The sequence below is a fragment of the Castor canadensis genome, chromosome 9 (genome assembly GCF_047511655.1).
Source record: "Castor canadensis chromosome 9, mCasCan1.hap1v2, whole genome shotgun sequence".
NCBI classification, from domain to species: Eukaryota; Metazoa; Chordata; class Mammalia; order Rodentia; family Castoridae; genus Castor; species Castor canadensis.
This window is the reverse complement of record NC_133394.1, coordinates 102360683-102383933: the sequence shown is the minus strand read 5'-3', so window position 1 is coordinate 102383933 and position 23251 is coordinate 102360683. Positions and strand designations below refer to the sequence as shown.

At 33.3% G+C, this 23251-nt stretch overlaps 1 long non-coding RNA gene across 3 annotated transcripts in view; it reads right to left on the bottom strand.

Annotated features, from left to right (window-relative positions):
- Positions 1 to 19189, bottom strand: part of LOC141410971 (uncharacterized) — a 212099-nt gene extending 192910 nt beyond the window's left edge. For all 3 annotated transcript variants that reach the window (XR_012435800.1, XR_012435799.1, XR_012435798.1), the window contains exons 1-2: positions 18985 to 19189; positions 12521 to 12596 (exon numbers count right to left, since the gene is read on the bottom strand). This is a non-coding gene — a long non-coding RNA (uncharacterized lncRNA). The remainder of the gene's footprint in view (positions 1 to 12520; positions 12597 to 18984) is intronic.
- Positions 19190 to 23251: the final 4062 nt, after the last annotated feature.

The window sequence follows — 23251 nt, the reverse complement described above, 5'->3', positions numbered from 1 at the left end:
AGCTTATTTCACTTAACATGACCATCTGTAGCTCTATTAATTTTCCTGAAAATGACATGATTTCATTATTCTTAATGACTTAGTAATACTCTATTGTGTATATGTGTCACATTTTCTTTATTCATTCATCCATTGATGAACCCCTAGGTTGATTCAATGAATTAGCTATTATGAATAGTGTTGAAATAAATATGGATATGCAGGTATTTCTATTATATGCTGTCTTTGATTTTTTTCAGGGATATATCCAATAAATACATCTAGATCATACAGCAGTTCCACTTTTAGTATTTGAGAACCTCTACACTAATTTCCATAGTAAGTGGAGTAATTTGCATTTCTATCAACAATGTACAAGGGTTCACTTTCCCTGTATCTTAGCCAAGATTTGTTGTTTTTTTTTGTTTTCTTGATGGCCACCATTCTAACTGGTGTAAGACATAATCACAAAATAGTTTCAATTTGCATTTGACTTATGGCTAAAGGTATTGAACATTTTTTCAAGTATTTACTGGCTATTTGTATCGTGTCTGTTCAGTTCATTTGTCCATTTATTAATTGGATTATTTTAATTTGCATTTATTTAATACCTAAAGATTTTGAACATCTTTTCATGTGCTTATTTGTTCTCTGAGAATTTTCTTCACTCAAATGCATATTTGTTTCTTTTGCCCATTTTTAATTGGATATTTTACCATTGAATTTTGAGATTTCATTATTTTAAATGTTAATCTTTGGTTGAATATGTAATGTATTCACAAATATTTTCTCACATATGGTAGTTTTCAATTTGCTCTTTCACTTATTTAATAGTGTTTTGTAAAGCAAAATTAATTTTGATGGAGTCCAAATTATCAAATTCCTTGTTATCAAGTCAAAGGAAATCAAAGAACTATTAATCTAATCACAATCCCATTAATTTAAGTTTTAAACTTTTGTTATTTTAATTTATCTTGGTGTTTCACATGGAATGTAGTACATATTAAGTGTGAAATTTAAATCATGTTTCATTTTGATTTTGCCTTTGGGCATTGACTGTCCTAGTATCATTTGTTGATAGACTATCACTTCTCTGTTGAATTTCTTTTGCAACTTTGTAAAAATTAACTGGGACACACTTGAGTGGTTTGAGTTCTAGATTCTCTGCTTTGTTTCATTTATTTATAAGTCTATTCCTTTTTATGTAATGCAGTCTTGCTATCACAAATCATGAAAAATCTCTTAGATTAATTTCTCTCACTTCAGCACTGGTAGGTCATTTTTCTTTCCATATAATTTTATCTCTGAGTCCAACAATGTTGGTAGAGTTTTTATAGTGACGGTGTTAAACACACACAATGGCTTGTTGGAGAACTGACAGTATAACTACATTCAGTCTTTTACTCCATGAATTCAATACATTTCTTCATTTATTGATGTTTTATTTGATTTCATTCGATGTTTTCTAGTTTTTAGCATGCAAGTCCTTAATATTTTAGCACAATTTGCATCAAAGTATTTCATTTTTGTATCATTTTAAACAGAGTTGCAAATTTAAATTTTTGTATATTCTTTTGATTTTATATGGAGACTAGATTTTCAGCTCATTTGCAAAATAAAGACAGTTCTATTTTTTCCTTTCTGAGCTATATGTCATTTCTTATATTATTTGGATATATAGAACTTTTAGTATGGTGTTGAATAAGAGTGGAAAGAGAGGACAGTGTTTGACTTATTCCTGATCTTAAAGGAAGTTAGTATTCAGTATTTCAACATTAAGGGAAGTGGAACTAGGTTTTATTTATTTGTTTTTCATGAAATTTAAGTAGTCTTTTTCATTCTTATTTTTCTGAGCATTTTTAATATGAAGAGTTGATGCTTTTCAAATTCATTTTTAAAAATTCAGATAGGTATTACCTTAAGTTCTATATTTTTATTACCACATATTATTGAACAAACAAATTTCATTGTGATATTTCCATGCATGCATATATTATACCTGGATCAATTCATTCCCTCTATTCCTCTCTCTAATCCCCTTCTTAAAGCTTCAAAAATTCCTCTTCCCTCCTTAAAACAATTTCAACAGCTTTCATTGCTATTTTTCAAACATGTGTGTAAATTACCTAGGCCATATTCATTCTCTCCTTTTCCTTTTGCCCTATTCCCCTTGTGTTGATATCCAACCCCAAACAAAGCCTATTTGGTATGTTAATTTATATAATAATGTGATTTTTCTTAGAATATAAATTAAGATTAAATTTATTGCAATTTTAATTTAATTTATACCTTTCACTGAGGTGGAAATATTTTATATTTTCAAATTAAATGTAGAAAACCTACATTTTTACTTCTCTTTGTCCTCTTTATATATAAGTGTCTTAAACATTATCTCTGTATACTTTTACAATATTGTAAGAGAGTGCTGTAGTGTTTGCTTTAACCATCCAACACAATCGAAAAACTCAAGGAGTTATGGAAATTGTATCACATTTATCTATATGCTTAATCTTTCTGTTGTTCTTCCATTCTGATGTTCCAATATTCCTTCTTTTATCATTTTCTACTTTAGAAAATTTCCTTTATCCATTACCTTAGCATGTTTACCACTGAAAAATTCTCTAAGCTTTCTTTCATATGATAATGTCTTCATTTCTTCCTCATTCTTGAGTATCTTTTCTCTGCCTATGAAATTCTAGATTAGTATTCATTTGTTTTTATCATTTGAAATGTTGTGCTACTTTCCTCTAGCCTTCATGATTTTGATGATTAATCTACTATCATTTGATTGTTTTCTTATAAATAAATTCTCTTTTCCTTCATCTTAGAAATTTTTTATTTTTCTGTTGTTTTTGGAAGTTAGATTGTGATTTGTCTTGGTGTAAGTGACTGAGTTTACCCAACTAAGGTTTCCCTTAGTTAGGTTCTGCATTCCATAGCTTGTGTCTTTCTTTGAGATAAGAAAAGAAAAATTCAATGATCATGAATTTGAGTAATTTTCCAGTCATTCCTTTTTATCATCTTTTATGAGATTTAAAGGAAATAAATGTTAGGTCTAATAGATTCCTTAGACTATTAATTTTATTTTTTAGTAAATTTTTATTTATTGTTTACACTAATTTTTTTCTAAATTTAGGTTCAGTGGTTCTTCCATTTCTCTGAATTACACCTTCACAATAGGGAAAGGAATCTTGGTTTAGACAATTTTGGGTTGAAATCAAGGTTTCTTATGTGGGTTCAAGTGACAGTCATGCTTGCATGCACATTTTTCATCTTACTCACCCTTTCTTTTGACACCAACATTTTAGGGAGGGTGTGGTGCCATTTACAGCCTAGAAAGAGTTCAAGTCCAGGCTCCTTTTTCAGTCATTGCTACCATGGGTGAGGTGTTGCCACATTTTTCCTGTGGTTTCTAGACTGAATAGAGCACTTTGTGAATGGTCTTCTATTTTTCTACATATCCCTTTTCTCCAACATTCCAAGTCTTGCTTTGTCTGTTATATAAAATGTTCAGTATTTTCCATACTGTGTGGTGGCAGAAATAGTCAAAAATATGTCTATTCCACCAAAGCAGAGGTTATTCCTTATTCTAAATTTTTTAAAGTTTGGATTTTGATATGTATTGTGAAGACTATGTCTTCAGAATATGAACATACATGCTAAAGAGATTCATTACAGTCAAGAATCACAAAGTTCAGTTTGATAGTATTAATGAAAATTTTAATATCTAAATTTCACTTTGTTGCCAGATTGTTTTAGGGATCATTAAGATGATGCAGCCAGCTTGAATATATATATGAGCAAGGCAAACAGCAAGAATTTGAATGGAGATTATAGAGAATGAAAATCAAGGCCTCATCATTTGCACAAATTTAGAGAGTCTAAAGAAAGAATGTAGTAGGACTGGAGGTATAAGCAGATACATTTAATTTAGAATAAATAATAAAAAGAACCAAGTTGAAGTAACTGAGTTTAGGGAAATGAATGAAAGATATTTACACAGAGTTTAAAAAGCACAAATTAGTACATTTTGCAATCTCTGATTTTTAATAATTTTAATGGAAAAATCCTCTGTCTCTAGAAAATTAAAAACTAAGAAATAATATATATTATCTGACTTGTGTCTAACTTATAAGTCTAACCAAGACCAGAAGATAAGAAATAGATATGGCGTTTGCTTCAACTTCTATGGCCACAATAACCTAAAATCTTCAATTTTATGTGGTCATCTTTAAAGGTTTAAATATCATTGATTATTGTTAAATCCTCTTTGTTATCTGCAATTTACTGCCTGTTCTCTATGAACTGCCTTTTTACAAGGTGAGAGAGGACTATTATTCCCATATCTCATAAAGTTTTCTTATACTAAATTATTTTAAGAAGTTACATAAAGCTGAATCTGTAGCCTAAATGAAGAAAATACATTCTTGTCAAAGAGAACAGAATACTTTTAATGTGCAGTTTTTTGTTACTGAGTTGAGGGTCAAACAATTTTTGGAGCTATCGATATTATTTGAAGGTTAGAGCCCAGAGTAATAGTAATAACTTTAATGAAAATCCTTCATATGACTAGTTTAAAATAAATATGTCAGTATAAAAGCTACTTTAGTTGCATGATATGGGACAAATTATTCAGCTCCAGTGCCTAAATTTCCATTCCACTTGGAGTTACTTTATATTTTTCTTAAAAAGTACACAGCATAGCACCTTGTAAAACCCTTTTTTGTATGTTACTTATCTCTTCACGCTAACCTTCAGTTACAACATCATGCTTTTCCATTTTCTACCTTCCTCGTATTTCTTAATGTGCCACGACTTCCGACCCTCCCCAGGACTCTATTAACATCAGTCAGGATCAAGTCACATTATGTGCATGACGCACTACTTAAATGAGTCAAATTGAACCAGTACAAATTGTAACATTTTGATCGATAGTCCCTTCTCTTAGCAATTCCAAAGCAGTAATATGGAATTTTCAATAGTTTTGTGTTACATTTATAAAAGTACACTATATAGACTATTAAATTTTGCCAAATAAGGGTGAAAAGAAAAGACCTTATGAATAACTTCTAGGAGAGCTTTTCCCCTTGGCAATAAATCTTCTTTTCTGGAAGTAAGCAAATAAAATGACTTTGAATTTTACTCTCTTATTCTTTGTGCACATATATTGAATATATACACATTTTGCCATAGATGGTCAAAACCTACACTAATATTTCAAAATAACACGTGTATGTATATAGATATATTTATATATACTCACACACATATATACATCTATATGTATGTATAGATATAATTATTATACTGTTTATCTTTAAAGAAGCTATTATTGGAACCCTAGAAAGCACGAAACTCTCTACAACATACTTGTTGGGATAAAAAGCTAAAACCTGTTCTTGCTCTCAAATTCATGGGCAAGGAGACCAGGGCAGTTATAAATGTGACTGTCACAGGAAACTATAATGAGCACATGTCAAATTTTTAAGTTACTAAAGTGGCAACCATTAGGATGGTAAAGGGAGAATGTTGAGAGGCCAAAGTATATACTTATTCAATAAAGAAAGGAAAATTAAAATTAGATTTCATAGCTGTAAAATTCAGACAGAAAATCAATCATAAGACTGTATATTTAGAGTGATGTTTTCTATCAGTTAGAAATTACTAGGATTTCTACCAGAAAAAAACTATTTGAAAATTATCAATGTACCTCAACATCCAACATTTTAGATCCTAGTACATGATGAACAGCAGACAAAAAGTTAAACTCTGAAAAAAACCCTTTGGTTTCTCCTAAAGATAACTTCATATAGGCACTTTGGGCTAAATTTAGGATAACAATGAAAAGATGCATAGTGATCCTTTGACATATTTCCAATTTTAACTAACTACTATGGTCATTGGTATGAAGACATGTTGAAATTTCAAAAAATGCTTTCGAGTGACTTAGGAAATACTCTGTAGAGGTTTTCTTAAGTTAATGAATGAACTGAAAAAAAATAATTTCCATTCTGACTTTCATTATGCACCCAGTTTCTTAACATTGTGACATTTCATCCTCTAAAGATTGTTCTTTTGACCTAATCTATTGTGGTGGTAAATGCTTGTGCTAATTTTCTTGACTAAACTGGTGGCCCTCAGCAATTAACTTTTATTTTCTCCATAGCCCATCATTTTAATCTTCCTACATGCCATTTTGTAAATGCCAAATACAGCTGCTGTCCTCCAAGTCTCCCAATCTTGATGTGACTGTCCATCCTTTATCTGCCCCTTGTGCATAAGGAGATTTGCAGCTTCCATGGTTATTATCTCAGTCCACCCTGCACCACTGAATGAAGCATGAATCTCTAGAGTAAAACATACTGTTGAGCCATCTGTTCATATAGGACAATTTAAAATATTATTTGCATTTACTATATCCCACAGGAAACCACAGCAAAATTCCCTTCTGGGCAAATCTGTGACATAGGTATTAGCAGTGAAAATTTAAGGCCAACTTTTTAAAATATAAGATAATATAACATCCATTAACTCAATCAAGAATGGACTTCAACCCCTTAATCCCCTACCAGCTTGTCATCTTTAGGAGAAGATGTTAATATGAAAACAAAAATCAAACTAAAAATCATAAATCAAACCTTGAAATAGTGGGCAAGCATCTCTACATAGGTGCTTTTTTGTTTATGGAGCTCTTTGTTGGCAAACCTCAAAGGAAGAAGGTTTAGACAGCTGCAGGTAATAAACTGTGAGATTTGAACATTTAGAACTATGTTGGCAAAAGTAACTAAATAATTGATATAGATCTTATCAAGGTTTTTGTCTTGGATCTAAACTAATAAAATTTTCAAAACCTTATACTTTGAAAATAGGGATTTTATACTACTATTCAGTTTCTTACTTTTATGTTTTCTTTTATTTCAAGAAAATTACCTATTTCAGTTGCAGCATTTGTAAATTTAAGACCAATTATTACCCTTATGTTTGGTCATTTCAGCCTCTGTATATACCAGTTTCTCTCTAATGCATTTAATAATTTTACCTCTTTCTGGGATTTGATTGATTTTTCTAGATCTTTCACTTATGTCACATCATTTTTACTGTCATTTGTTAAAGGCTGCAATCCATTTATTAGACCAGAAATTATCTTACATTGGTACTCAATTTTTTTCTTTATGATGTCACTTCATTTTGTCTCATTTTGCAGCTTTGTGTCATTTTTCTTGGGAATGAATCTTTTTATTAGCTTATTTTGTTTTATTAGCTCAAAAGGCTTGGGGAATTTTAAAATATTTTTTGGAATTCACTTAGGTTAGTCTCTTGTCTGTTTTGTTTTCTGGGGTTTTTTTTCAGAATTCCTCTTTATCTTGCAAATATCATATGTTTGGACTTTTTATTTCCATTTGTGTATCAAGAGTATGAGTTAGATGTTTTTGGAGTTCTCTTCAGCACAGTAGATGCACAGGTTTTGGGGAGAGGTTTTTTTTTTTTTTTTTGTCTTTTCTTTTTTGGTGCTGGGATCGAACCCAGGGCCTCATGCATGCTAGGCAAGCGCTGTACCACCAAGCTACATCCCAGCCCGATGCACAGGTTTTGATAGAAGAGTGTGGCTCCCCCTTTGCTGTCATTTTTAAAGTTTACCTCAAGGAGTTTATTCTTTTTTTGTTTTTTTCATAGAGTTCCTTTCTTCTGTCTCTCCCTTTCTGCCTTCTATCCTTCCCTTTTCCTCCTCTTCATTCCTTCTTTCTTTCCTTCCTTCTTTCCAATCATCCTTTTGTATTTTATATGACATCGACAAAGCTTTCTTTACCATTTTCCTCAATCCACTTTTGATTATTTACAAATATACATTCATCACTTTATTTTTCAATGAATAACAGTACACAGTATAAAAACAGTGATTTTTAAATAAACTTATGAAATTTTTATTTGGCCTCTTTAGGAGATAACAGTTTTTCAAATAGATACTTACTATAGTTATGATTTATGGCACACAGAGAATTTCAATAAGTTTCATATTTACTTTATTATAATACCACATTCACATTTGTATGTCTATTTTATTCTTTGCAAAGGTTTTTGGATAAAATATTGGCCCCTAGTTAAATTTGAAGTCACTTTTTAAGTGTAAGCATGTCCTATGTAATTTACTTACAATAAAAAGAAATAGTTTGTATATAAATGACATTCAGTTTTGATAGGGGATTATGTTTTTCCGTATTTATTGACTCCTTTGGAAAATCTACCTTTGGAAGACAAGAAAAGTATGAAATGGAACATGGTGAGAAGAGGTTAAGATAGCCAAAGTCACTGAATGGATTATTCATAGTTTTAAAGTAACTTTGGTGTCTTTTTCTCTTTTTTTCTTCTTTCCCTTGCATCATTATTTACTTTTAAGCTACGTTGGTATAAAATGAGGGTAAGTTTTCCAATGCTCATTTTTATGTAAACCTTATGTTTAAAAATGATTAAGAATGTCCATACCATAGAATATTATTCAGAAATTACAGCAAACAAACCACCATAAATAAATGTCACTGATATGATTTGGAGGCTAGAAAGTAGTCATAAGCAAAAGAATATTGTAGGGAGGCAGGACAAGATAGCAAATGAGAAGGGTCCAATATTTTGACTCCATAAATGAGAAGAGTCAGGTAACACAGGAGAGATTATATACTGAAGAAATTGAGGAAGAGCATTGTGAATATGAAAGATGTGGCCAGACAACAGAAAACTTGAGTAGAAATCAAGGCAACAGAGAAAAGAAGCAAACAGTTCCAGCAACCCATCCCCAGCAACCTGGGATGAGAAAGAATAGATGAAGACACCTTCACAAGGTAGCCCAGATGCTCCTGACAACAGACTGGGAATTCTAACTGAAAGATAAACCCACACATTCATAAACCCAGTGAAGGGATTTTGTGAGGCAGTAATCATTCTGTTTTAGAAGGCTAGCTCATGTGAAAAAAGACAGTCTGTGACTTACTTTGTCTTGGTTAGCTATAACAAAATGGCATCTTGAGAGAAGGTGTATTGATTGAGACTGAGTTACTCTGGGGGTCTGAAAACAATGGTCCAGGGAAATCTACAACATCCTGTCAGAGTGGGTGAGTGATGGCCATGAGAGATGGTAAAGAAGATGGAAAAGGTTGCATGTGGTTTGGCAGTATGAGCTCCAGCAGTAAGGCTTGCAGTGGTCATATTCTTTATTCTGCCTGGCAAGGAGCAAGTGTCACCACCTAACAGTCAGATGGAAAGAAAGCACCTACTTTATAGTTAACATTATATTTAACCTCCAGGGTTTACCTCTTGGCTGCATGTGTTAATTACAAGCTAGGTTAGAGTATCGAGTCCAGAGCCTCTGAATAACATGATCCCACAGTCTCTTTCTCCAAAAGAAAAAATGAACTGCTATGAATGGACAAGAAAGGACTGTGGCCTGCCACTTGAAGCTGCATGACAGAGTATGTTAGCTTTCAGGCCAGACAGAGGGCTCAGAGTCTAGAAACTCAGAATCACAAGAATTCCACAGCCTCCCCTTCCTCATAGGGAGCTGAACTGTTTGTCAGGGACTATAAACATTAAGACCAACAGGCAGAGAAACTATGTCTCAGTTCTCCCCAAACTAGTGCAGAACTCATTACTCTGTTTGCTGTCCCATCTCTGACACATTTGGAAGTCAACCCAAGGCTTGGATGCTTGTTGTCCCTGGGGACACAAATGGGAGTGGGAGCGGTGATGTGGAGCAAGTAGAAACCTGCAAGTTCCACCAGATGTAAAGCTCCCTATAGCCACAGCAGCTCCCAGTACACAAAGAAGGAACCTTCTATAGTGAGAGTAGCTCAGAAACAGAAAACTCACCTTTTTTATAAGAGACTTCAGCTAGTTTATCTTGATCTGATCAGGATGGGAATAAGACTCAATGCCCTGAGGACATGAGCAAATGTCTGGCTACAAAGCCATAGCTCCCTCCCTCAGTCCAGTGGTGAAAAGTAACATTTCAACCCATCTACTCAGTGTCATGCCTAAACATTAAGACAATTTTAACTGAAAGATTAAAGGCAATTAAAACTTCCAGTCAATGACTTAACCTCAAATGACTAATTCGCAGCATAGAAACATAAGTAATAAGAAAAAGCAAGCAACATGTCTCCTCCAAAAGTCAACAAGTCCACAAAAAAAGGACTTGAATGATAGTGAAGCAGGTGAAATTTCAAACAATGAACTCAAAAGAATAATGAAAAGAATGATCAACCAAATTCAAGAGGACATTAATAACCATCTGAATGAATTCAAAGGATATGAATAAACAGCTGAATTAAGTCAAAGAGAATTCAAACAAATACCTGAGTGAAATAAAGAAGATGATGCACAATATAAAAGGAGAATTCCATTGATACAGAGTTCTGAAAGAAATCAAATTGAAATCCTGAAAAAGGAAAACCTAATAACACAAACAAAAACCTCAGTTGAACGCCTTACTAAAAGAATGAAACAAGTTGACAATAGACAATAAAGGATTGAAGATAAAGTAGAGGAATTATATTCATCAAAGACAAAGAAAAACTAGTAAGAAAATGTGAATGGAACAGGCAAAACCTATAGGACAGTATCAAAAGACCAAAGGTACCTATTGTGGGTATAGAAGTAGGAGAAGAGATACAAGCTAAAGGAATAGATAACATACTCAATAAAATAATAGCAAAAATTTCCCCAATATTGAAAAAAACAGTTTCATTTGGGAGCAGGATGTTTTCAGAAGAACAAACAGCCAAGAAAAGAAAATCCCTAGGCATATTATAGTTAAAACACAAAATGCAGAGAACAAAGAAAGAATATTAAAAGCTACAGGAAAAAAGCAAGAAGTATCCTATCATGGCAAATGCATCAGAATAGCAGATTTCTCAATAGAAATTCTAAAAACAAGGAAAGCATGGAATGATATATTCCAAGTCCTGCAAAAAAAAAAAAAAAAAACTTGTCAACTTAATTAAAATTATCCTTCATAATTGAAGGAGAAATAAAAACCTTCCATGATAAACAAAAGCTAAAGGAATTCATAATCTATTAACCAGCACTGCAAAAGATACTTTAAAAAATCCTACACATACAAGAGGAAGATGTAACACATGGGTACATGAAAGCAATAGTAGGAATCTCTCTGTATAGCTAACCTTAACTAGCAAAAAACGCTTTGTCTTCCTTATTATGCTTAAGTCTTTTCTTCAACAAAATTAGTGAAAGGGCAGAACAGGACCTACCTGGAACTGAGGAGGGGAGAGGGGGCAGTGTGGGGGAGGGGGGCAGGGTGGAGAAATGACAAAAACAATGTATGCACATGTGAATAAATGAACAAAAAAAAAGAGGAAGATGAATTAACTAAGAAAATACAGGAAAGAATAATTTTTAGTAGATGAGCAAGTGAAGATTAAGAATGAAGTAACATCACAAAAATAACAATATGACAGAAAATAACTACATATCTTTCAATATTAACTCTGAATATTAATTATCACAACAGACAGAGATCATTTGGTTTAAAAAGCAAGACTCATCAATTGTTGCCTACACAAAAGCATCTCATTGACAATGATAAACATTGGCTTAAAGTGAAAGGGTGAAGGATTTTCCAAGTAAATGGACCACAACAGCAGGCAAGAGTAGCTATACTCATATCTGATAAAACAGACTTTAAACCAATATTAGAGGAAACAAAGAAGGTCACATCTTGTTTATAAGGCTAATAATTCATCAAGAAGAGATAATAAATGCTAGCTTATGTATTCAAATGTTAGTGAACCCCATTTCATTAAACAAGCATTACTGGACTTAAAACATAGATAAATATCAACACAGTAGGACTGGGAAAATTAAATACCCACTCACACCAACAGATAGGTCATCCAGACCAAAAGAATCTAAAGAATCTTTGGAATTTAATTGAAACTATAGAGCAAATGGACCTCTACAGAATATTTTATCCATCCTCTGCAACAAATAGAACTTTCTCCAAAATAGATCATGACCATCTTATATTTACAAGATAATTAAAATATCTCCCTTTATTCTATCAGACCATAATGGAATAAAACTAGAAATCAACAGCACAAGAAACCATAAAAAATATTCAAACACATGGAGGCTGAACCATATATTTTTGAACAACCAACCAGTGGATCATTGGAGAAGTAAGGGAGAACATAAAACATTTCTGAGAATCTAAGAAAATGAAGAGAAAAATTACCAGAACATTTGGTATATTAGCAAAGGTAATGCTAACAGGAATGTTTATAGCTGTGAGAACCTATGTTAATAAAACAAGATCTCAAATAAGTAAACTAATGATGCTCTTCAAGATCCTAGATAAACAACCAATGGGAAAAACAAGGTACAACATTGAAAGACAGTATTATACAACTTTCAAATCAAAGAAGGAGTAGATTTATAAAAAACAGGATTTGATTAGTTTAGTTAGGCTAATAAATAGATGTAACAATATGGAGATAAAGCAATAGACTGATGTAAAAGTAAGCAGATTCACTACCTTATGCATTTATGCTGTTTTTTCAGCATTTCCAGAAATATTTCACCTCCTTTTAAAGGGATGCCACAAATTGAATCTGAAAGGGAAAGGGAAGTTCATTGAGCATATTTCTTAGAGTTCACATCCTTTCTAATGTTAAATAACTTTCAAGGATATTCTAAGCAGAGTGTAATCATCATAACACTGGACTTTTCAATCCATATATTTCCTTCAACAATTTTTTTTATTTAAAAGGATTTTATTTTGTATGCAACTCCATTTTGAAAATACATTAAATAAGGGTAAATATTTCATAGTTATGTTTTATTACTATATTTTAAATATCTTGCCCACATAAAATATGGCAAATATTTAAATAACCAAAGTTTATGTACATCCACTGAAAGAAAGCAGGAAGAGGTGATGTTTTTAGAGATTCAGAACTTATGAAAGTGGGGAGCAAGTAGGAGGTGAAATGTCACTAAGTGATGTAGACTTTAGGGTCATTCTTCACTGTTGACAAGAATAAAATACATTTCCAGGATAGAGATTATATTCTTTATATAGGAAAAGTAGCATATTGCTACATATAAATTTCTAGCCTGTTGAAAATTGTGTTCTTTAGCATATGTGATGCCAAAGAGAAAATATAATAAGAAATAAAAACTAATCAACAGTAATTTAGAAAATAGGTAAACATCGCTGGACTTCAAATTCACTTCCTTCTCCATGAAAGAAATGGACTTTACACACTAGTGCCTCTGCCAGGGTTTTAACATTCAGTAATGTCCCACTAGTGCACACTAAAGAAAATGGAAAGCAAATGCCATGCCAAGATTAGACATTTGCTGTTCTGTCTGCTTTTCCAACTCTCATCACACTCCGGCACCAGAGACTGAAACAACATCATTTTAAACTTAAAAGTAAATTCTGTCATGTGAAAATTGCAGATGAAATAAATCCTAGATAACCATGCCCTTTTCTCTCAGGGAAAAAAAGTAAACTGGATTATAAGGATCAAATTGCTCCACTGCTTTGAGACATGTTCAAATATTCAGTTATGCACTATGCATTTGCAATTTATGCATCCTTATTACACTTCTGCTTTTGCCATGTCCTAATGTTAGATAAATAGATTCTCTGCAAAATAAATTCTACTTAAGAGATATTAAGGTTCAGACATAAGCACATGAAAGCCAGCAAATGCAAAGTTAAATCTGCCTCTCTGTGTTTTGACTATCCTGTTGGGGAAAAAACACACAGTCCCAAATGCAGGGAAAGCATCATAATCAAAGGTCATCACTCCCAGAGAATTATGTGCATTTCTCATTTTTGAAAATCTAATTCAATTGTTTGAATTTTATTTAAAATGTCTAGTTCTAAAAAACAAAAATCAGAAGCAGAAAATATATGAAAGTATACGTTACATGATTGATTTTTAAAAACAGTATAGCTACTTTTATTTTTACCCTTTGACATGCAGTGGGTTATTCTTCAAAAGAATAACAAGTTCTCTGCAGTAATATCTATCTCATATTTTCCCAAGATTTATGAAAATTTGTTCTTTTGTAATTTTTCTAACATTTTTAAGATATAATTTAGAGATCATATAATTCCCTCAGTTAAAATGCATACCTCAGTATTTTTAGTATTAACTTGTATTAAAATTCAGCATATTTGAAGAGCAGTGCAATCATTATCACGATCAATTTTAAAATATTTTCACCACCAAAAAAACCCAAATGTTATACCTTTATCACCCCAACTGTCTATTTTCCCTTAACACTGTATGACACGAAACTACTTTCTGACTTTATAACTTATCTTTTCTGGAATTTTCAAGTAAATGGAAACTTATGACACATAGTCTTTAGTAGTTCACATCTTCTTAGCATGTTTTCAAGGTTCCTTCATGTATTACCATGTATCAGTACTTCATTTTTTTGCCAAATAACATCCAATAACATTCCATTGAATTTGTGGATTGATTACATTTTGTTTATCCATTCATTAGTTTATGTGTATTTGGGATTTTTCCACCTTTTGCATATTGTGAACAGTGTTTCCAAAAACATTAGTTATCCAGTTATCCAATCTTTGTTTGAACATAGGTTTACATTTCTCTTGGGTAGAAGTGAAGTTCTACCCAGGAGTGGAATTGCTATACCAAATGATACCTATATGTTTTATAGTGTGAGGAACTGAGAAAATGTTTGACAGACTGGCTGAACTGCTTTATATTACTACCAGCAGTATATGATGGTCCAATCTTTCCACATACTTGCCAGTACCTGTTACTATCTGACTTTTTGATTATATCCATCCTAATGGATGTGAAGTATATCCCATTAAACTTTTGGTTTATATTTCTCTATTAACTAATAATGCTGAGCATATTTCTTGTGTTTATTGACCATTTGTTTATTTTATCTAGTGAAATGCCTATTCAAATTCTATGTTCATTTAAAAAACTGGATTACTTGACATTTTATTATTAGGTTGTAGGTGTTCCTTTAGACACTAGATACAAGTCTTTTACAATACATAAATTTTTCAGTTTTTAAATCAAAGGTTGCAAAGATGTACCCTGTGGTTTCTTCTAAGAGTTAATCATTCTAGCTTTTACATTTTGATATTAGGTAGAGATTGAGTTCATTTTTTGCATATAGTAATTAATACTTGGACAACTCAATGGTTTCCATATGGATAACCAATTTATCTAGTACTATTAATAGAAACATGATTCTATCTTCATGGAATGTTCTCGACACATTTAGTAAAATCCTTTGAGAATAGGCATATGTGTTCATGTCTGGATTTTCAACTATTTTTATTTATATGCCTATTCTTATGCCAGTACACATTGTCTTGATTACTATTGCTTTGTAGTAAAAGTTTTGAAATTAAAGAATGTTTTAGCTTTTCTGGGTCCTTTGAGTTTCTACATAAGTTGTAGGACTGGTTCCTACATAAATTGTAGGACTTTCTAGAAGAAACCACCTCAGAGCTGGGTACAGGTGACTCATGCCTGCAATCCTAGATACTCAGGGGCAGAGATTAGGAGGATCATGGTTTGAAGCCAGCATAGGCAACTAGTTTGCACAACCCTATCTTGAAAAAACCCATCACAAAAAAGGGCTGGTGGAGTGGCTCAAGATGTAGACCCTGAGTTCCAGTCCCAGTACTGAAAAAAAAAAGCCAACTCATGTTCTGAAAAGTATTGATTTAAATCTATAGATAAATTTGGAGAATATCACAACTTTACCAATAACAGGTTTAAGGCCATGAATATAGGATATATTTCCAGTTATGTAGTTCTTTGATTTCTTGCAATAATGTATTTTATTTCTCAATGTACAAGTCATACTATTTTGCTAGATTTGTCCTTAATGTAATTTGTTCTTTTGATGCAATCATTAGTGAAATGTTTATTTATTGTCATTTTTGGATTTTTCACTACAAGTGTGTAGAAATACAATTAACTATTTTGTATTGTTGAAATACTCTAATTGTTCTAATTTTTTAATTGCTGTCATGGGGTACAATATAGGAATGATATTTGTCAAGTGCAAATTGGAGATAGGTTTTACTTCTTTCTATCTAACATTAAAGAATGTTTTATTTCTTTAGCTTATGTAATAGCTCTTTATAGGACCTCCTATTTCTTACAGTAGAAGATTAGATTATTGACTGAAAATGTTTCTGCTTTTAATTTGTGGTAATATGTTTTCAACTTGAAGAGTTTCCTTTAGTATTCCTCATATGATAGTTTTGTTAGCAATAAAATCTCTCAGTATTTTTTATTTGGGTGTGTCAATAATTTTCAGGTTAGTATTGATGAATATAAAATTCTTAGTTTACCATTTTTTTGAACACTTCGAATATACTATTTCCCTAGTTTTCATTGCCTAATGAATAGTATACTTTCCCTTTTCTGTAAGGAATCATTTTTTTCTCTTCCTACTTTAAAAGACTTTCCTCTACTCTTTGGCTTTCAGAATTTTATTGTGGTGTGCCTGTATGTGGATCTTGTTTGTATTCATTGTACCATAATTTTGTTGAGTTTCTTAGAGAGATGGATTTCTACCAAATTTTATAAATGCTTAGCCATTATTGTTTTGAATATGTTTATTCCTTTCTTTCTTTTCCTTCTGCCACTCCCATTAACTATATTTGACACACTTAATGGTGCTCTGTTCTGGAGCCAGAAAAGATGGGAGGGGGGTACTATTGAGTTGTGCTCAATAGCCACTTTATTGAAGATCACTTCTGCTTTTTATAAGCTGGTTTTTCACAGACAGCATTTGGTCAGAAACAGCATGCCAAGTATTGGGTGTCAAGGTTACATTAGTACAAGGAAGCACAGTTAAAATCAACTCTTTGATATGTCTCTTTTAAAATGGAATAGAGAGGCAGGAGAAGCACATGGTCAGCATAACCTTATTTACACCTGAAGGACACAAAGCCATCTGGGAAACCTTGAGCACTGTTGTTTTTCTGGACATTTGGTCCTGAGACCTTTGCCTCAGTTCCTTGGAGTTTTCTCACAAGGCCAAATGCCAAATCACACAGGCATGGTCCCACTGCTGGCTCTGACAATTTCCCCTTTTTTGTTTTTAAATGTAGCAATCCCAGTGTGAGAGTGGCTTCAGAAGTTTTGTAAGATTTTAATTGTCATTGGAGACAGGAGTGTCTTATACAAAAAGTGACAAGACAAACATAAAGGTAATGTTACAAGAAGGAAATATTAGCAGGGAAATAGGTTTTAAAGGACCAAATCTTGTTAGCTATGCAGTCTGTAATCGTGACTTAAAAAATTGTAATTCATTTTCAGCAGTAGGTGTTAAAGTCTGAGGGCTGTCCAGGGAAGTATCACTTTTTAAGACAGGAAACAAATTAGTAATTTTATAATCTGGTACACTCAGAGAAGGATGAAGCCAATTAGTGTCTCCATATTCCTGTTTTTTTCTTAATAACAAACACTGGGGAATTACAAGGAGAAAAGGAAGGTTCTATATGTTTGTGCTCTAATTGTTCTTGAATTAATTGTTTTAAAGCCTGTAATTTTTCATTATTCAGGGGCCACAATTAAAATATTTGGCTGTTTTTTGTTTCTGTATTGCTATGGTTTTTAAAGCAGCAACTCTGGCTTTATGTTTAAAAGTACGTACATTACGACAGGCCTTTAAATAGTCCATAATATTGCCAGTCTCCTGAATTGGATGAATGAAAGTTTGGTAATCCTCATTAGCATTATTAAAAGCCAATTTTCACAGTAAGATTTTTTTCATTTGATCTCCTCTCACTTGTTTTTCTATGGACTCCTCTAATCTTCCTATAAAATCAGAATAAGTTTCTGTTGGTCACTGTTGTATTTTTATATAGCTACCTTGATATTCTGTCCCCGTATTAATTTTGTTCCATGCAGCAAAAGCAACATCACGCACATGAGGCAAGGCAGCAGTGCGTATATTTTTAACCTGATGGGTTTGTGACAACAAAGCACCTGCATCAGTCAGCATCTCATGTGAAACAGCCCCGACATTACCTCACTGCCCTAAAACTGTACCTGTTTCATGGGCTTCATCAGATAACCACATTTTCCATAGCAAAAACTCTGCTGATGATAATGTCATTTTTGCCACAATATGAAAATCATAGGAATCCACCCAGCATCATTGCTCCATCCAGCCAAATATTCTTTACAAAAAGGAGAAGCAGAACCATAAGTTGCATGAACCTTTTTAAAGTCTTTTATAAGATTCATATCCAATCCATTATAAGTGTTATTGCCATTCATACTAAACATAACAGGAAACAGAAGTTGCAATTCATGTGGCCGTGGTGGGATGGGAATGTGAGCTGCTAATGGAGGGTCATTCATTCTTCCCAAGCCCATGTCAGGGCAAATATGTAAATGACGCATTTCCTCTTAGATGTTTACCCTATTGGGATGCTCTTCCTATTTCTCGTCCTCTGATAGAGAAGGCTAAAGATCAGCAGTTTCTCTTGGAGGAGCAGTTGCAATTCCCAATGCTGCAAGCAGTGGGGGTTTACTTTAGGTTTCCTGTGGCACAGTAAAGCCATGACTAAAGCACAGTTTACTTTCCTTAGTGATTTTTTTCCATATCTCCTTCATCTAATTCATATTCATGAAGGGATGCAACAGTATCTTTTTCTAAATTTTCTTCCCTTCTCTCTCCCAAATATAAGAATTACAGATTTAACCAGAGCCCATGTTATCCAAAAATGAACAGGTTATCTTTTCTCCCTGTCTGTATGCCTTTTTTTACATGCTCTCTCTCAAACTTCTTCATCTAAAGTACTTTCCTCAGGAAACCAAGGGTTATACACACAAATTACTTCTACACAGTCCTTTTACTGTTGCTTGGAAACTTGAGCTCCTCCTCACAATAAGAAATGATTCACGAGTGAAAGAAAAGACTGGACTCTGCACTGATTTTGCCTCATCTTGTCTCACTTACCTCCAATGTGAGGGTCTCCACGTCACTTTCAAAATTATCCTTCAGGTCCCTGTTCAGGGTGCTAGCTGTTGCCATTTATTATCTGGACCTGGGTGACTGGAGCCAGAAAAGATGGGGGAGGGATTATCGAGTTGTGCTCAATAGCCACTTTATTGAAGATCACTTCTGCTTTTTATAAACTCCTTTTTCACAGAGAGCATTTGGTCAGAAACAGCATGCCAAGTATTAAGTGTCAAGGTTACATTAGTACAGGGAAGCACAGTTAAAATTAACTCTTTGGTATGTCTCTTTTAAAACGGGAACAGAGAGGCAGGAGAAGCACATGGTCAGCCTAACCTTATTTACTTCTGAAGGACACAAAGCCATCTGGGGAAACTTGAGCACTGTTGTTTTTCTGGACATCTGGTCCCGAGGCCTTTGCCTCAGTTCCTTGGAGTTTTCTCACAAGGCCAAATGCCAAATCACACAGGCATGGTCCCACTGCTGGCTCTGACAGTGCTCTACATTATTCTGAAGTTCTGTTCTTTTTCCTTAATTTTTTTCCTCTATTTGCCAGATTGCAAAATCTCTCTATATATTCAAGTTTATTAATTCTTTTTTTCCAGCTCAGGTCTACTGTTAAGCTTATCTGATTTTTTTGTCATTTTATTTGTATGCCTTTCAACTCTGGTATTCATTTCAGTTATGCTTTAAATACCTATCTTTTACTACTATTCTCTATTTGTTGAGGCTTTATCACCATATCTTCCTTTACTCCTTTAAATATGGTTTTCTTCAGTTCTTACAACATACTAGAAATGATCTCTGCTATCAGGGAAAGTAGTTTGAGTGCCCTTCAAGAATCTCTGTGATTAGAGGCTTAGTCCACAGGATGCTGATATTGGGTGGTAGTATAAGTAGGTACAGCCTACTGGGAGGTCCTTAGGTCCTCAGAGCTGTGGAGCAGCTCTTCGAAGACCTGTTGGTAGTTTTCATTAAGGGGTTGTTTAAAAGAAAAGGGGTGGGGCATCCTCTATGTGTTTTGCCTGATAGCCATTTATAACCTGTTTTTTCACATATAAACCCCACCATTGCTGTCTGCCATGAAGTGACAGAGCCAAAGTGGACTCTACCTAGTCTGAATGATGCTATTTGAACTTTGAAACTACAGAACTGTGAATGAAATAAGCCTCTTTTCTTAAAAATTACATTCACTTTGAAATCTTTGTTAAATATGTAGTTGCTCTCACATGAAGTTTTTCTAGTCCAATTTTTCCCATGTAGCAATTTCCTGTTTCTTTGTATATCTCATATATATATTTGTTGTTGGAAACTAAATATTTCAGAGAATACATGGTAGCAAATCTGAGTACTAGTCACTACCAGCTGAAGAATGACTAGTACTGTTTACTTGCTGTTTTCTTTTTCTCAATTTTTTTTGTGTCTAACTGAAATATTTTAGTGAAAATCATTTCCCAAGCAATGTGAAGTCTCTGACATTGTTCCTCAGAATGTAAATCCCCAGGCATGCACAGTTACTCAGTGATACCAATGGGAGTAACAGGAGATTCTTTGATTGTTTTTTTTTCCTTACCACACAGAAAGGTGTTTCCAACAGTATCCTTAAATATTATTTTTTCCACAGGCTGACCCAATTCAAATCTGGCCCTTTGATAATAGATTTTTAAGGTCATGATTGAGATTTATTATGACTTCCAGTAGAACTCTACTTAGCTATCTAAGTAAGAAGCTATCTCTGCTTCTTTCTTTTAACCCAGCTGGTCCATCATTTTAGCTCCTAGTTCCCATAAATCCAGTTTCCTATCAATTTATTATTACAACTCCCTTTATAGTGTTTGAAGACATGCTTAGGATTGACTTTCTCACATTTTTTTGTCAATAAAGTAATTTACATTGAGAAGAGCTTGAATCACTCTGTTAGAGCTTGTCTCTCAACCTGGTCAAATTATCTGAGCTATGATCCTCAAACTGGGGCAGAAACAGTGGTATGTTTCTGTTTGTGTGCCACCCCTCCTTTATAACAGGATACTTAGTGATGAGAAAGATAGTAGCTTTAGCCTTTATTCTTCTCACCTTTCCTATGTCAATACAGAATCTCTGCTTTATGAGGAACACAGGAAGAGCATGGCTCCTGAACTTTCAGCAGACTACACCTAAGTTAAAGCCTTCAAAACACAAATTGACCTGGACTAAAAAGTGGCCTTTGCCTCTTGGATTGAGGAATCTAGACTCTTAATTAGGTAACTGGGAGATAGAACATGAAATGCTGATATCCCAGCCTTCTCAAATATGTATTGCAGCAACTGACTGTGAGGTGGGACTGCTGGGAAACATGTGCTCCTGTCTTTGCCTGTCTGGGGTGGATTTTTACATCACACAAGTTTGGAATCTTGAGGGAGGCAAAAGATTGGAATTCAAATGCCACTGTTCTTAAGTAGTTTTTGTACATTTCATTTAAGATTTCCTTATTTACTCTGTGCCCTTAGGACCATTTCTAGAGACTTTTAAGTGTTATTGTTGCTATTTTAAACTTTTATCTGTTTTTTTTTTTTTTTTTTTGAGAAGTATACATAAGGGACTCCTCACATTGCCATTTTGAAAATGGAAACCTTGACTCTTTCTTTTCAGGAATTATAGTCATTTCAAACCTTAGTATTTCAAATTATTGGATATTCTTATTGACCTTTCTAAACTTCAAAAGTCTTATTGATGATCACAGGGGAGTTACAAGGAAACCAAAAGGAAGACCAAGGTTTAGAAATTGTTCTATTTCTTCAATAGTCATAAGAACTTTAACTAGCATGGAACTTTTAAAAGCCCAGGAGATTTTTTAAAATTAATACTGACAGAAATCTTTTCAAACAGTTCATGTTTTGCAGAAACAGAGGAGAGGCTAACTGTGCTGATGTAGGGCCTGATCTCTCTCAAAGCCATCCTTTCCCCTCTCTGTTCTCCTCTGCATTGCAGGGTCTGGTTGCATGCTACATTTTTCACACTCCATTATCAGCTAGGTTCTGGAAAGGACCAAGGAATGAGACATTACTGAGATTGCAAGGAGGGAAGAAGATAGAGAAGACAGGTTATCATTGTCCCCTTCCCTGCATTATCTTTCTCTCTTTCATTTCCATCACTTGCTACACTTGGTTCCAGTTGCCAAATAAATAAGAACACTGGATTGCCACATTTTCTGAGAGATCTGTACTCTGTACACTAGATCTATTGCTCCCTTTATCTGACTAGCTCGTCTTGGGTTTCTAGTGACTCTCTGTCCAGCTCATCACTGGGAAAATTTGCTGTCTCTATTTGATTTAACATTCTTTTCATCATCCATGTAACTAAGTCCTGAAATTTAAAAATACCATTATTTAAATTCACAAGTAGTTTTATTGGAGGTTAAATTCTTGTTGACTCCATTATTGAGATGGTAAGTGGAAAAAATGAAAATTAAACACAGAATACCCAATAAAATTCCGAGGTGTTGCCACTATTGTACCAGAGTAGTCTTTCTGACCTCTTGGTCCAATATTGGTCATAGTCCAGAAACAGTATTGTACTTAATGTGAACAGAAAAAAAAATAATATTTTGTACAATAATGGTTCTTAGAATTCTGTTTGCTGCAAATATATTGAATACCATTCATTATCCAGTGATTATTATGAAGATATTTCCAAATCTTGGCAGGTATTTTCTTTATTGCTAGCATCAGTAAATAGTAAATGAAATATATTAATAAGTAGAATATTTTCTTTGATTAAATGTTCAGTGAAAAATAATTGGCCATCATTTTCCCCCTAATCTAAAATTTGTTTCAAATAGGCTTGCAAATAACTACATTTTAAAAAGTCATTATATTTTAGAAATAGGATACAGAATATAATGCAGAGAAAAGCCATGTAGAGTTACTAAATACCAATGTTCTCTTTTCATCTTAAGGTATTTAACACATATGAAATATTTACAAAAGTTAAAGATTCAATTATATTGTATTTGCTCACATTTGTACATTTTACTTATCTTGCCATATTAACATTGAATGAATAAACTATTGAAATAATTTTGCTAATAAATGTCTATGTTTGTCTTCGCTGGTAAATAGTGGTTTGATAGAGAACTATTAAGAAACAATAGACTCACTAGAAATATATAAACATCACATATGTATTCATACTTCCAGAATGTTATTTCATTTAAAAACCCAATTGTAAGTACTATTTTAATTGTTTTTACATTTTGTCCTTAATTGGGGTATTAGTTTGATTCTATGAT